The sequence below is a fragment of the Carcharodon carcharias genome, chromosome 31 (genome assembly GCF_017639515.1).
Source record: "Carcharodon carcharias isolate sCarCar2 chromosome 31, sCarCar2.pri, whole genome shotgun sequence".
Classification (NCBI taxonomy): Eukaryota; Metazoa; Chordata; class Chondrichthyes; order Lamniformes; family Lamnidae; genus Carcharodon; species Carcharodon carcharias.
In genome coordinates, this window is record NC_054497.1 from 12329015 (window position 1) to 12343337 (window position 14323).

Here is a 14323-nt window from a genome sequence, read left to right on the forward strand (position 1 = left end):
ATGATTAATCAGGAGATTAGAAGCTGTGTAACTGGGTCAAAGAGTTATCTCGCTGCATCTGCAAGAGAATGTTTGACGTGCAATTTAAATGTATATTTTAGATATGTCCTGTAAGTGTAGTGAGGCACCTTGTACTTTGATGAAGGGAAGTGATATGTATTGCACTTTATGTAATGTCAAATTTGAACTGTTTTGTAATGCCCTTTTACAAATTTTATGAATAAAGTATATTTTTGGCAGTAAAAGCTGATTCAGAGGGTTATTGTAATGTTATTCATCTGATATGGGGAGTCAGTTTCCTCTTATTTCTTTAATGTAAAATTTTGTTTCACTCTCATATGCAAGTGCTTTGAACAAAAGCAGTACTGTAGATGTCACATTGAATAAATGGCTTTGTTGTGCTTCAAATACAACCTCAACAGAAACACAGCACTATCTATTATTTAATAAGGAAGCAGATAGATTTCTGGACTCTAAAAGCATCAAGGGGTCTGGCGAGAGAGCAGGAGTATGGCATTGAGATAAAGGGTCAGCCATGATCATATTGAATGACGGAGCAAGCTCGAAGGGCCGATTGGCCTACTCCTGCTCCTAGTTTCTATGTTGCTATGTCTATGTTTCTCATATTTCGTTTGAAACAAGTGCAGCAAAGTAAAGACAGATAGCATTTATGTGACAGCGTTCAGCATCTCAGGATGTCCCAAATCAATGAAGCGATTGGCAAAAGACTTAATAGTGACACGAGGGAAATTTTTTTTTGTTACGCTGCGAGCAGTTAGGATCTGGAATGCACTGCTGTGAGTATGGTGGAGGCAGATTCAATCATGGTTTTCAAATTGAAATTGGATCGCTATCTGAAAAGGAAACATTTGCAGGTTTACGGGGGAAAGATGGGGTGGGTGGGGTGGAGCTAGGTGAATTGCTCTTGCAGAGAGCCAACACAGACACATTGGGCTGAATGGCCTCTTCTGTGCTGTAACCATTCTATGATTCTCTAAGAGTAGCACATGTTGTAACCTAGGAAATGTTAATTTGCACACAGCATGATTGCACAAACAGCAACGGGATAATGATCAAACTGTCTGTTCTGAAGAATGGATATTAGCTCAGGACATGAGGGAGAGCTTCCCCGCTCTTCTTCAAAATGGTGGTCAGGGGATATTTTACATCCACTCAAGAAGAAAGATGGGGCTTCGGCTTAACGCCTCATGCAAACAATGGCACCGCTAACAGTGTAGCACTCCCCCAGTACTGTGCTGTCAACCTAGATTTCATTCTCCGGCCTCTGAATGAGCACTTGAACACACAGCCTTTTAATACTGAGGTAATGCTGCTGCCCATGAGCAACAGCTGTCCTGTGTCACAATTCTCCTGTTTATGAGCAGAGCCCCAAGCGAATACAGTAAAAAAGAGGAAGTGTTTTGAACAAGATGCATGGCTGTGGCACTTTCCCCTTGAAGCCAGCAGAAAAAGGGAAGGTTGCAAGACGGATACAGGAAGAGCTGTCTTAGTTCAGCCAGTGCACCACCACTAACTAAGTTCCAGCTGTGGCTCAGTGAGTGACATACTTGCCCCCCTTTGCCACAAATTCCTGGGCTTAAGACCCAGTCCAGAGACTGGGATCAGCTGTAATTTAACCATAGGAGCTCCTGCTACCGTGGCTCGGGGGAGTTCAAGTTCAGTTAATGAAATAAACATGGAATTTAAAAAATAGGATCATTTGTGGCGATTGTGTAGCTACTGCATTTTCATAAACACCCCATCTGGTTCACTGAGTTCCTTTAAGGAAGCATGTTTGTCCTCCTTACTCAATTTGGCCTCTACATGTGACTCTGGAATAGCCTAGCAAGCCAGTCAGTTGTCAAGAAAGATAGCTGTAATAAGCTTCTTCTTAGCATTATAACAGTGACTTGTTAGGAACTAGAGATAGTTTAAGTAAACTATATTTGTGTTTGTAGGTGTTAGAAATGAAGTTTGACTTGTCTTTCTGTATTTGTGTGTTGGGAAAGGGGGACTGAGTTTTAATTTCTCTTTAGAAGATGCCTACATTTTAATTAGGTTTTACAACTCTTAAAGGGGAGTTAAAACAAACACAAGGTAGAAAAAGCTGTGCTGCTGCCTAGCAACAGGGGTCCAGGGAGAGAGGCCCCACACAGACACAAAGAAACTGAAAGCAGTTTGAGTTCAGTTGGTCATTATGTTCTAAGTTGAAGGCAGCAGTTTAAGTCTCTGTCTCAAGCTGGCATAGTAGCAGGTTGCCGAGGGAAATAAGTCTAAGAATCTTAGATGAGTTGCTCTAAAGTAAAAGTGAATGTCAAGTGAATTCTGAATCTCAGGGGAGATACCAACTTGTCATCAGTCTACTGGGAGAGGGAATTGCAGGGACCAAATCCTAAAGCAAAAAGAGAAAGGCCCAAGAAGCCCTTTAAGTTAAGTCAAAGGACAAGGACAGGAATATGAACAAGATCCTGTTTAGGTGAAATGAAAGTGAGGAGCAGAGAGAAAGGCTCCAAGCTTAAAGATCAAAAGGAGAAAGCTGCAGGATGCAGACTTAAAGCAAAATAGACTTGCAAGAAGCCAGAAGCTCCAAGGAGACAGCCGAAAGTCTGTGACTCTTTACTATAGGCATGTAAAGCAGTGATGTTCTGTTGGCATGGCTGAGTTTGAGAAAGAGTGCTTGGGAGGAAGCTTGAATGCATGTGGTGATCCAGGGGAGAGGAACACCTTAAGGAGAGTTTGAAACCCTGGAGGTGGAGCCTTGCGGAAGGCATGTGAGAGAAAGCGTCGTTTGGGAGATGATTCCAAAGTGGGTTCTTCAAGAGTGGAGATTGGAAACTCCCGTGTGAAAGATGGCGACCAGTGAGACCAGATGGCTCACAGTGTGACAAGTGTCTGGGGGGAGTTGATGAGAGATCCATAGCATCTGGTTGCGATGGCATCTGTCACTTGGTTTCAGAGTGCGGTGTGTGTCTGACCACAGGTCACCTATTGGTTTACATGGACTGTGTGCCTACTGGGAACATGAGAGTATAAAATAGCTTTTGTGACTTGTGTTTTCCTTATAAATCTGTATTTTTCTGTAAAGGTATAGTTGTGGATGAAGGAGTATTGTAATATAGTACATCTATTCTTGTTTAATAAATGTTTTATTCTTTTGTTAAAGGTTCATCAGCTGACTCCTGTGACTCTGTTCAGTAGTCACCCTCCATGTATCATAAAAAAAAGGTTAGGATCTATCAAGCCGGGCTCCACCCTGGAATCTGACGTGTGTGTCCAGTAATCACATCAGCTGGGATCGTAACAGGTTACACATCAAAAAATATTTCATTGACTCTGAAACTCCTTGGGGAGTCCTGGTGATGTGAATGCAAATTTTATTCTCTTATTTTCTAAGATGTTCTTAAAAAAGGATTTGTGTTTATTGCAATGTTTTATCGAACTCTGAAAAATCTTCCAACCGCTTCTCACAAAATTATTGACTGATAGTTTTGAAAGTGGCACCCATCTTGTACACACAAACAAAACTGAATTGAACAATTACATCATTGGGGTTTTTTTCTCACGATAATGTCTTAACTGGAGTAAGAGTTAGGGAGAAGGTGAAAAATCTCTTGGGGATTTTTCAGTGCAGAGGAATTACATATTTGTATTAGGCACAGCTTTTGTGATGCAGTAGGTAATGTCCCTGCCTCTGAGTCAGAAGCCCTAGGTTCAAGTCCCATTTCAGGTTTGTAATGCAGCCAAAGAGATTGAGTGTCAACCTGCAAAATCTGCCAAAACATGCCAATGGCAGGTGATAAGAACGGGAGTGATTCCTGGTCAGCCATGTGATGGAAAGAATATTGGAGCCTCTACCATCTCTAGGCATAGCTCCAGGCCACAAAGTCATTGTAAAAGCGTATGTTCCCACAGCAGCTTGGACTCCTTGTGGGGGCCAGTTGGCTGGTCTGGATCAGACTGGTGACAACAGCATGGGGGGGTGGCGGGGGTGGCGAAGGGGTTTGATCCCTGATCCAGCTGGAGTGGATTTGCAACCTGCCTCCTTGCCTTTCCTGTGATGGAGATCATGATACTGTGGGTAGGACCTGCCCTCAGGCAGAGAATTGAAGAAGCTTAAAATACATTTTTGAAAAAGTCTCGTATTCTGATCCTTGGAACTACACATCGGAATTTACCCAATTCCCACAAAGCTCTCTGTGATTATGAGAAAGATGATGCAACTTGGCATGGATTCTCTCTTTTACCCAATATTCAGTTCTAATGACTGTGTACCATTCTTGTAGTGCTGAAGACCCTACCCTGCAACCCCCCCCACACCCTCCCCCCCCACCCCCACTACCTTCCAATTCTTTATTTCTTGATAGTCTATCTCTTCGCTTTGCTCATTTCGTGGAACTCTCATCCTTCAATCTGAAAGTTGTGCATTCAAGGCCCAGGCCAAATTAACATTTAATATTTAAATAGCGTCTTTAATGTTAGTGCTTCACAGAAGCATTATCAAACAAAATTTGACACAGCCACATTATGAAATATTAGGACAGGCGACCAAAAGCTTAGTCAAAGTTAGGTTTTAAGGAGTGTCCTAAAAGAAGAGAAACAGAGAGGTTTATCAAGGGATTTCAGAGCTATCGGTGCAGCTGCCGATGATGGGCTGATGAAAATTGGGGATGTACAAGAGGCCAGAATTGAAGGAGTGCAGAGCTCTTGGAGTGTTTTAGGAGTTTATAGAGGTAGGAAGGGGTGAGGCAGTGAAAGAATTAGAAAACAAGGATGAAAGTTTAAATTGTGTCATTGCTTAACTGGGAGCCAACATAGGTCAGTGAGCATGGGTGGTGGGTGTATGGGACTTGGTGTGAATTAGGTCAAAAGTACATAATCTAGGTTAAGTGTTGTCTTTCAGGGAACTCTAATGATTTTTTTTCTTTATTCTTTAGCGGGATGTGGACATTGCTGGCAAGGCCAACATTCACTGGCCATCCCCAATTGCCCTTCAACTGATTGGCTTGCTGGATCATTTCAGAGGGCAGTTAAGAGTCAACCACATTGCTGTGGGTCTGGAGTCACATGGTAGGCCAGACCAGGTAAGAATGTCAGATTTCCTTCCCTAAAGGTGGGATTTATGACACTCAGTGATAGTTTCATTGTCATGAAACTGAGATTCGTTTTACATTCTAGATTTTTTAATTGAATTCAAATGCCACCAGCTGCCTTGGTGGGATTTGAATCCATGTCCCCAGATCATTAGCCTGGGACTCTGGAGTACCAGGCCAATAACATTACTATTTTGTTTTTTGACCGGTTCCAACATGTGCTATCTGACCTTCAACTGCCAGCTCAGGTGACTCCCTATCTAGTACTCTGTACTAGATAGGGAGAAGATAGGGAGTACCATATAGTACCTGGCAGTCCTCTGCCACAATCAACTGTTATCATGACACTTCCCTTATCTAAGTGTGGTAAAGTGAGATACCCTGTCTCTTTAAGAGAATGCAAGTGTACTGATCATGTGACAGCACTGACCAATCACTGTACAGTGCAGGCAACTGGGAACTGTGAGTCTAGTTCTCAGGGTTTCTGAGTGAGCACATATTACCTGGTGCTCTGTGCTGGGTCTCAATAAATCATCACCATTTATTCTTTTATCAGTCTCTCCCTGTTATTGATTGCAAGCAGCCATTGATGAGAACACAGGAAGGCGTGCAGTTAGAGTTTGGTCGACCAATGAACTCATTTACCCAAGACATAAAAACTAAGCCTCTTCTCTATCCTTTCTCACTCTGTTTTGATCAGTCTGTTTTGTCTTTTACTGATCTCTGTATATCTGTGGTTTTTTTTCCACAATTCTTCCACTGGATGCTCTGATTGGTGACAGAGGTGATTATGAAGGACAAGGGGCCTTCTCCAGCTCTGTGTCACCATCACTCCTTGGATAGTTTTCAGGACTCTCAGGCTTTGTCTGGTTATCTGTTGCTTCACTGGTCCATTCTGAATTTTGATCTTCAGCTACGATTTCTGGTTCAGAACAGGGCTGCATTTCATTTGTTTTCTGTAAGAATTTCCGGGTTCTCCTGTACTGTTGTCTGTTTGGAGTCTGTACTATGTAAGACCTTGGTTCTCCTGTGATTCCTGTGACAACAGCAGGATTCCAGATCCCTTCTTGCTGAATCCTCACTGTCTCTCCCACCTTCAGGTCAGACAGAGGTTGGGTGCCTCGATCAAAGTCCTGTTTCAGCTTCTGCTGTCTCAGTTTGAGCAGGTGCTGCACATTGTAGCTCACTGGCTGTGGAAATAACAGTTGGGTCATAATTGGAAGCTTAGTTCTTAGTCTTCTCCCCATCAGGAGCTGTGCTGGAGATGATCCAATGCCCTCTAATGGAGTGCTCCTGAAATCCAGGGGGGCAGGTAGAGATCTCTCCCATCCATCTTTGCCTTCTTCAACAGGTGTTTTAAAGTCTGCACAGTACATTCCACCATTCCTTTGGATCGTGGATATTGTTGGAGTGTGGCAAAGCTCCCAGTCCTGTGCAAATTTGCGAATCTCAGTGCCTGAGAATTGTGGATCGTTATCTGAGATGAGCGCTTCAGGTATGCCATAGCTAGCAAAATTTGATTTAAAATGATTTATTACAGTGATGCTCTTACTATCATTTCCCAGCAGCACACACTCAAAAAACTTTGCGTAATAATCTACTGCTCGTCAAGTACTCACTGTTGTCAAATGTGAATAAGTCCACTCCAATTTTCTGCCAGGGCCTCTCTGGAACACTATGGTTCTTTTTGTTGCGATTTGCTGTACTTTTGGCACACTGCACACGCATTCACCATTTCCCCGATTGTGTTCCCATTCCAGGCCAATACATTACATCTTGAGCTCCTCTCCTGCATGTTTCTTTGCCGAGATGACTTCCATGTATCCGTTGCAGCATTTCTTTCCTCGGTTTTGCAGGAATTATGGTCTTTTCTCCCTTGAAAAGTATTCCTTCTGCTACATGAAGTTCCTCATGAAAGTTCTAGTACTCTTGCGCAGCAGAAGGGGATCCGCTCCAGTGTGTGGGCCAGCCAGTTTGCACAATCTGCAGCATCGTTCTTTGTCACTTCCCTGATCTTATCCATTTGGTTACAGCCGCAGGTAAGTTCTTTGTCAGCATGTGAACTTGTGTTTCCATTTCTTTATCCTCTTCCACCGTGATGGGAAGGTAAGCATGTGACAAAGTGTCTGCGATGTACAAAGGCTTAAGATCAGACTCTACCTCCACTTCATTGCCTTTGAAGCACATGCCGCTGGTGCCTCATTTTGCAAGAGGACAGCTCCCAGGCTAGTCTTTGAAGTGCCCACTGAGATCTTGACAGGCTGACTGACATTGTAATAGTTTAATACTGGTGCCTGTGTCAGCAGTTTCTTCATGCTGGTCAAAGCTTCCTGGTGACTTTGTTCCCAGTGCCATTCCACATCATTTTGTAGAAGTTCTCTGAGAGGTGCTGTCAGGTCTGACATGTTCAGAATGAATTTCCCAAGATAGGTCACCATTCCCAAACCTCTCCAAGTCTTTCTTACATTCTGGGGGTAGCATGTTCACAACTGCTTCGATTTTACTCAGGTCCGGCTTCAGTCCCTCACTTGTTAGCTCATGTCCCAAGTACTTGCTCTCATGAAGACCTGTTTTTTCATTTCTCCTTCTTCAACTTGAGGTTCCTTTCTCCAGCTCTGGCCAGCACCTGCCTCAGTTTGAGGTCATGTTCTTCTCGTGAGGCTCCCCACTCCAGCACATCATCGATGTAGGTTTCTACACCCTCTAACCCTTCAACAGTTGCTTCGCTGTTCTGTGGAACACTGCCGGGACTGAATTAATACCAAAAGGTAAGCGTAAAAACTTGTATTGCCGATACAGTGTGTTGAAGGTACAGAGATAGGAGCTGCATTCATCCAGCTTGACCTGCCAGAAACCTGAACTCGCATCCAAGACTGAATAGTATTTCGCATTAGTTAGGTACGCGTGATCTCTTCTACTGTGAGCAGCTGGTAATGCTCTCTTTGTACTATCTGGTTTAGGACTCTGGGATCCAGACAGACTCGCAGATTCCCATCTGATTTTTCTACAATTACAATTGGATTAACCCACTTTGTCGGTTCTTCACTTTTCTTGATGATGTGAAGCTTCTCCATTCTGTCCAACTCTGCTTTCTTATATCTCAGTATTACTGGAATTTTCCTGGGAGGGTGTATTTTGGGTATCACAGTTTCATCAATATTGATGATGTGTTCTCCTTTTAAGCAGCCAATCCCCTGAAACACATCTTTATACTCGCTCAGGATGTCATCAGTGGTGACAGTCATTATTCTCTTGATCAGCTTCAGATTTTCACAAGCTTTGATTTCAAGAATGGGTTTTGCATTAGTTTTCATCACTATGAATGGAAGTGCTTCAGACTGGTTTTTGTAGGTCACTTTGAGTGTGCACTAGCCTTCTACTGCAATTTTTTCACCTGTATAAGTAGACAGCTTCACTTTTGTTTTAGTTAATTGTTTTTCTTTGTTTATCTTATGACACAGGCTTATGAGGATGTCACTTGCTTGTGCACCTGTGTCAAGATTGAAATTAACCATCATGTTGGCAATTTTTAAATCAACCTTCCATTTCTCTTCTTTGGAATTCGTTGTTACTGTACCACGTTCCGTTTCAGTGTCTGTGTCAATCCTGTGCACTTTCTTTGATTTACACATTTTGGCAAAGTGATTTAGTTTGCCACAGTTCTTACACTGCTTTCCGTAGGCTGGACAACTACATGGTAAATGCTCCGTTCCGCATCAGCTGCATTTAAATGCTTTAATAGCAGTTTTATTCTTTTTATGTTCAGGCTGTCTGGTTGTTTTTTTTCCAGGGGCTGTTTCTGTTTAACTGTATCTAACTACTTGACCATGTGCTTTATCATCTTCTGTCATCTGTTTAAGCTGGCATCTCATTGTCTTTCCCAGTCTGCAGATTGCTTTCTCTGGTGTGAGATCAACTTGTCTCGAAAGCCGCTCTCTCAAAGTGTCATTTGCGATTCTGGAAATGATTCTATCTCAAATGAGTGATTCTTCAAGTTCTCCAAATTCACACGATTTAGCTCATTTTCTCAGCTCGGTTGTGTATTGGCTAATGTTATCACTGCCTTGCATGCACATAAAAAATTGGTATCTTCCATACATGAGGTTTTTCTTAGGGCTTTTCCATGATTTCTTTCAAGTCATTTTGTTTCTCGTCACTTTCAAATGTGAATGTGTTACAGGATTCTAGGGCTGCTTCCTCTGTTGGGTGAAGAAAGATGGAAGACTGTACCTGAGGGTCTCTTTATCACTGCCCGTCACTGTGAGGTACAGCTCGACTTGCTGCCGGAACCTCCTCCAGTTCTTGGTGAGATTTCCCTCCAAACTGAACATTGTCGGTGGTTTTGGAGCCTCCATTGTTGTGGTTAGTTCACTTCTGACACCATGTCTTGTTTTTTTGTTTCAATGACACACGCAGGCCATTGACATTGTAGCTGAGCTAACTTTATTGATAACACATTTTCCTAATATAAACAGAAACTGAATTCTATCAAGACAGATTCCAACCTGTGCTATCTGACCTTCACTAGATAGGATGACCTCCCCCCTATCTAGTACAGAGTACTGTATAGTATCTAACACTGGAGTCCACTACCACAATCAACTATTATCACGACAAGTACCACTAATTGCCCCAACGTTCCTCCCCACCCAAACTGGTAAACTGATTATTAATCTAATTGCTGTTTATGGGATCTCGCTATATGCAGAATGGCTGTTGCCTACTTAGCAGTAACCGCACTTCAAAGTAACTCAGAATTTTTTGCGAGATGTTAAGATGCTTCTAATTACTAGGCAATCTCCTGCAACTTTGCAAAAAAGGAGTCTTCAGATGAAGTAGGATCAGAAGGTAGGGGATAAGTGAACTAGGTTTTCAGATGTAATACATTCCCCGTTCTGATCTTATCTTTCTAATTCCATTGACTTCCAAGTCCGCGGTTACACATGGAACTCCCCAAATAAATGTTCCATGCTGTAACTTTTACATCTAGTGATGACAGTTTCATTAGGTGGAAAAAATGTAATTATAGTGTGACATGTTTACATATGAGAAAACCATTATAAATGTAGACATAGATATTTATAATGTTATACAAAAAATTATAGGAATTCCATAGAGGTAATATTTTAATATATTATTACAGATTAATTAGATGAAATGTCGTTATTGATAAGTTATTTTAATCAGTTGCTAAGCATTGAACAAACATTGAGCCAAATCATCCTGTTTCAAGCTTATATTTAAGGCAAACAGATAGTTTACCTTTATCAATCCACTTCTGCTAGCAGGGGTGTCTAGAACTAGGGGATGTAGTTGAAAAATTGGAGACCGATTTTTCAAGGATGAAATCAGGAAACACTTCTACATGCAAGGGTGGTAGAAGTCATTGTTGCTGAAACTCTCAATCTTTACCTCGAGACTTGACTATTCCAATGTACCTCCTAGCTGGTCTCCCACATTCTACCCTCTCTAAACTTAAGTTCATATATCCAAAACTCTACTGCGACTTAACTTGCAGCAACTCCTGTTGACTCCTGGTCATGGAAGCAGCATCTTGATTTTAAAATTTTCATCCTTGTTTTCAAATTCCTCCATGGATTTGCCCATCCCTAGCTCTGTAATCTCCTCCAACCCCACAACCCACTTAGATATATGCGCCCCCTCTAATTCCAGCCTCTTGTACAACCTCAACTTTAATTGCTTCATCACTGGTGGCTGCACTTTCAGTTGCCTAGGCCCTAAGCTCTGGAATTCTCTCCCTAAACCTCTATGACTCTCCACCTCGCCTTCTTGCTTTAAGACACTCCTTAAAATCTACCTCTTTGACTAAGCTTTTGATCATCTGACCTAATCCTTATGTAGTTCAGTAACATACTTTGTTTCAAAATGCCCCTGTGATGTGCCTTAGGATGTTTCATTACGATAAAGGAGCTATATAAATATATGTTGTTGCAATTAAAGTTTTAATAGCTTTCAAAACCCCTATGAACTTTCTAAATATGTAGTTTCTTGAAACATTTGGCACCAGAAAGAAAAGTTAAGTGTAATTAGCATTTTTTTTATTCATTCATGGGATGTGGGCTTTACTAGCTGGGCCACCATTTATTGCCCATCCCTAATTACCCTTGAGAAGGTGGTGGTGAGTTGCCTTCTTGAACCGCAGCAGTCCGTGTGGTGTAGGTACACCCACTGTGCTGTTAGGGAGGGAGTTCCAGGATTTTGACCCAGCAACAGTGAAGGAACGGCTACATTTCCAAGTCAGGATGGTGAGTGACTTGGAGGGGAACTTCCAGGTGATGGTGTTCCCATCTATCTGCTGCACTTGCACTTCTAGATGGTAGTCATTGTGGGTTTGGAAGGTGCTGTCTAAGGGGCCTTGGTGAATTCCTGCAGTGCATCCTGTAGATGGTACATACTGCTGCTACTGTGTGTTGGTGGTGGAGGGAGTGAATGTTTGTGAATGTGGTGCTAATCAAGAGCGCTGCTTTGTCCTGGACGGTGTCAAGCTTCTTGAGCGTTGTGGGAGCTACACTCATCCAAGGGAGTATTCCATCATACTCCTGACTTGTGCCTTGTAGATGGTGGACAGACTTTGGGGAGTCAGGAGGGGAGTTACTCGTGACAGGATTTCTAGCCTCTGACCTGCTCTTGTAGCCATGGTATTTAAACAGCTAGTCCAGTTCAGTTTCTGGTCATTGGTAACTTGCAGGATGTTGATAGTGGGGGATTCAGTGATGGCTAAGGGTGATGAAAATCAAGGGGCGATGGTTAGATTCTCTCTAGTTGGAGGTCATTGCCTTGTACTTGTGTGGCGCAAATGCTGCTTGCCCAAGTAGCTCAAGCCCAAGCCTTGTCCAGATATTGTCCAGGTCTTGCTTCTTTTGGACATGGACTGTTTCAGTGTCTGCGGAGTTGCGAATGGTGCTGAACATTGTTCAATCATCAGCGAACATACCCACTTCTGACCTAATTATGGAAGGAAGGTCATTGATGGAGCAACTGGAGGTGGTTGGGCCGAGGATACTACCCTGAGGAACTCCTGCTGTGATGTCCTGGAGCTAAGATGACTGACCTCCAACAAACACAACCTTTGTGCTAGGAATGACTCCAACCAGTGGAGAGTTTTCCCCCGATTCCCATTGACTCCAGTTTTGCTAGGGCTCCTTGATGCCACACTTGGTCAAACACGGCCTTGATGTCAAGGGCAGTCACTCTCACCTCACCTCGGGAGTTCAGCTCTTTTGTCCATGCTTGAACCAAGGCTGTAATGAGGTCAGGAGCTGAGTGGCCCTGGCAGAACCCAAACTGGGCATCAGCGAGCAGGTTATTGCTAAGCAAGTGCTGCTTGATAGCACTGTTGATGACCCCTTCTATTTCTGTACTGATAATTGAGAGTAACTGATAATTGATGGGGTGCTAATTGGCTGGTTGGATTTGTCGTGCTTTTTGTGTACAGGACATACCTGGGCAATTTTCCACATAGCTGGGTAGATGCTAGTGTTGTAGCTGTACTGGAACAGCTAGGCTAGGGGCGCGGCAAGTTCTGGAGCACAAGTCCTCAGTACTATTGCTGGAATATTTTCAGGATCCATAGCCTTTGCAGTATTCAGTGCCTTCAGCCATTTCTTGACATCACATAGAGTGAATTGAGTTGGCTGAAGACTGGCGTCTGTGATGCTGGGCATCTCCGGAGGAGGCCGAGATGGATCATCCACTCTGCACTTCTGGTTGAAGATTGTAGCAAATGCTTCAGCCTTATCAGTTGCACTGATGTGCTGGGCTCCCCCACCATTGAGGATGGGGATATTTGTGGAGCATCCTCCTCCAGCGAATTGTTTAATTGTCCACTACCATTCACGACTGGGTGTGGCAGGACTGCAGAGCTTAGATCTGATCCGTTGGTTGTGGGATCGCTGAGCTCTGTCTATCACTTGTTGCTTACGCTGTTTGGCTCGCAAGTAGTTCTGTGTTATAGTTTCACCAGGTTGAATCCTCATTTTTAGGTATGCCTAGGGCTGCTCCTGCCATGCCCTCCAGCACTGTTCATTGAACCAGGGTTGATATCCTGGCTTCATGGCAATGATAGAGTGGGGGATATGCTGGGCCATGAGGTTACAGCTTGCGTTTGAGTACACTCTGCTGCTGCTGATGGCCCACAGCCCCTCATGGATACTAGATCTGTTTGAAATCTATCCTATTTAGCATGGTGGTAGTGCCACATAACACGATGGAGGGTATCCTCAATGTGAAGACAGGACTTCATCTCCACAACGACTGTGTATTGGTCACTTCTACAGTTACTGTCATGGACAGAGGCAACTGCGGCAGGCAGGTTGGTGAGGATGAGGTCAGGTATTTTTCTCCCTCTTGTTTGTTCCCTCACCACCTGCTGTAGGCCCAGTCTAGCAGCTATGTCCTTTAGGACTTGGCCAGCTAGTCAGTAATGCTGCTACTGAGCCACTCTTGGTGCTGGGCATTTAAGTCCCCCACCCAGAGTACATTCTGCGCTGTTGCCACCCTCAGTGCTTCCTCCAAGTGGCATTCAACATGGAAGAGCACTGACTCATCAGCTGAGGGAAGGCGGTACATGGTAATCAGCAGGAGGTTTCCTTGCCCGTGTTTGACCTGATACCATGAGATTTCATGGGGTCCAGAGGTGATGTTGAGGACTCCCAGGGCAACTCCCCCCTCCCCCCACCGACTGTATACCACTGTGCCGCCACATCTGCTGGGTCTGTCTTGCCGGTGGGACAGGACATACCCAGGGATGGTGATGGTGGTGTCTGGGACATTATCTGTATGGTATGTTTACATGAGGATGACTGTGTCAGGCTGTTCCTTGACTAGCCTGTAAGACAGCTCTCCCAATTTTGGCACAAGCCCCCAGATGTTAGTAAGGAGGACTCTGCAGGGTTGACAGGGCTGAGTTTGCTGTGGTCCTTCCCGCTGCCTAGGCTGATGCCAGGTGGTCTGTCCAATTTCATTGCTTAATATCTTTCAATATCTTGCCCAAGTTTAAGACAAAACTTGCAGCAGCAGAAATTTCAGTAACATTATGCTGTCATTTAATCAGGTTTTCGTTTGCTTTGATTGTAATCTGAAGCATATTGCTGCCCTTTTCTCAGTGTTCGTGCCTTTTCATTCATTTGACTCCTGGTTGATGGGAAATCCTAATTAGAATTGAGGAGAATGTCACAATCTTGGCAGAGCCGCGCATGCGCGGGAGGCTACTC